The sequence below is a fragment of the Myxine glutinosa genome, chromosome 4 (genome assembly GCF_964187855.1).
Source record: "Myxine glutinosa chromosome 4, kmMyxGlut1.1, whole genome shotgun sequence".
NCBI classification, from domain to species: Eukaryota; Metazoa; Chordata; class Myxini; order Myxiniformes; family Myxinidae; genus Myxine; species Myxine glutinosa.
The window spans coordinates 217,048,968-217,051,536 of record NC_136264.1 but is presented as its reverse complement, the minus strand read 5'-3'; positions in this window follow the sequence as shown (position 1 = coordinate 217,051,536).

Sequence of the window (2,569 nt, the reverse complement as noted above, 5' to 3'; positions counted from 1 at the left end):
ACTACTGTGCCACTCTCCTGGGGTACTATGTGTTCAGCGGAGAAGACTGCACCAGTGCCTTCAAAGGGAAGGGAAAAGTCGGGCCCTTGAAAAAGCTGGAGAAGAATCCCAGGTTTCACAGGGCATTCGGTGAATTTCACAGGGTATTTAGAAAAATAAAACTTTGTGTTAACGTCTGTGTAGACGGACCTTAATATGAGTCTATTATTTCGTAAAACTGTGATTATTTTGTAAATAAAGCACTAATTAGCATACTAGTATACCATAGACACATGTAATCATGTTATGAATAGTTCTATCATGATCTATGCCCTTCAAAACATGGGTCTAGACACCTTCATTTTTCAATTATCTGCAATATTGGCTGAGATATGTCAAAAATCGTTTTTTTGATAATGGCAGCAGTAATTTGCATAAAAATGGTATGTGGGACATTTTTTCAGCTTGGGGCCATAGCTAGTCATTTTCTACACATTCTTTCCAATCTAGAAACACTGATTAGAAGTATATCTCCGGGGGGTGCAGGGGGACCTAGTCTTCCTACTAGACTAAAGGGCCCAGAAGGTCTTGTAGAATTCTGTGGGCAGGCCATCTATTCCAGAAGCTTTCCCATCTTTCAGGCTCCGCACAGCTGCTTCAAGTTCATCAGCCGAAATTGGGGAATCGAGCATGCATCGCTCATCCTCCTCGACACTCGGAAGCCCAACAGTTAACTCTCGTATCACCTCATTGTCCACGTTCTGAGGAGAGTACAAGTTAGAATAGAACCCTTTCAGAGTACACCTGATCGCCTGCTGGGAGGTCACCAGCGACCCATTGGGAGTGAGTAAAGTATGAATTTGTTGTGACCTTTTGAGGGAAGACTCTAACTTAAAGAACTCTTTGTTTGGCATGTCCAGAGTTAAATAGCTCATTCGCATTCGGACCAAGGCACCCATCGCCCGTTGCCGTACCGCTTCCTCCAGCACTGCTTTCTTTGCCCATATTAGTTGGTCACGTGCACCTCTCCCAACCTCGTCAACATTCTGTTCTAACGATATAATTTCAGATTTTAACTGATCGATTGATATTGATTGGATTTTGGTGGTGTATGCACTATATTGTTGACAGAAATTCTTAATTTGGGATTTTGCAATGTCCCACCACAGCCGGAGACTATCATACTCAGGTCTGGAGGAGCGAATTTTCTCCCACACGACGTGAAAGGCCTCATTAAATTCCTTGTCATGTAAGAGACGAGTATTCAAAGACCAGTAAGCACTACCACCGGGTGGAAAGGGTAACTTATAGGACATTGAGATTAAACTGTGGTCTGTGAATCCAGTTGGTAAAATTTTGGAGACAGACACCACATTCAACATTGGCTTGTTCACATAGAATCTGTCCAGCCTTGCCATTGACATAATACCATCATTGCATCTACACCATGTATAACAGCGTGAGAGTGGGTGTTGTGATCTCCACACATCCTTAAACCGAAAGATGTTGATGGTGTCCTCTAGAGCTTTCGTAGAGGCAACATGAGGCTCATGACCATTCCTATCAATCGACGGACAAATTGTGCAATTAAAATCTCCCGCGATACAGATAAAGGCTGTTGGGTCCAGAGTTTTTACAAAATCCCGCAGAGTGGAAAAGAAAATTTTCCTCTCCATTGGGTCACACGGTGCATAAACATTCACTACGATAATCTTTTGGGTATTATAAAGAAAATCTACGGAGATCAAATGCCCTTTATAGATTTCTTTAAATGAAACCTGTTGAGCACAAATCTTGTGACTTATGCAAATGGCAACACCGGCCCGAGGTGTAGGGAACCCACTTAGCCACCATTGCCCTTTAAAAAGGTTCCCCCAATCGGCTACTTGAGCACTAGTAGCGTGGGTCTCTTGTAAGAGAATAATGTCAGCCTTTTCTTTTACAACCGCTTGAATGGTTTGCACCCTCCGTAAGGGGGCACGACCCCCATTTATATTTAAGGATACAACATTTAGTTCCATGGTTGATTCTTCTGGGGGGTGAAGTCCTCTTCCTCAATTAATTCCTTGTTTGCCTTCGTGATGGATTTCCTCAGCCGCTGAAATTCAGGTTCGGAGATTTCCACATGCTCACTCCTTTGCAGCAAAGGTTTTGCGGCTGCAAGGAAGGCCTGGATATTAGGAAAATGATCCTTAATTCGTACATGCCTTTGTCTGAAAGTTTCCTTCAAAAATCTGACAATATTTGCTTTTGAGATCTCCAAAGGCTGCTCTTCCTCCTGAGGGGGGGGGGGGGGGCTGTCAACCATTGCCACTGGTTCCTCATGGCCAATCAGTGTCTCTGTAGTTAGAATTCCCTCTGTGACGCTAGTAACGAGTTCCTCCTGAACCTGTACAGAAACACCTGTTCCATCCCCATCTACTTTAGGTTCTTCATCCTCTTTATCCTCATGCATCATTGCAATGGGGGGGGAGGAGTCGTTATTAGTAGTAATGGGTATTTTGCATTCCCCATTAGAATTGATATGGTCATCAGTAGGCTGTTCGGTTTCGCAGGTTGATTTACAACCTTCAGGAAAAAGTTCCCCTTC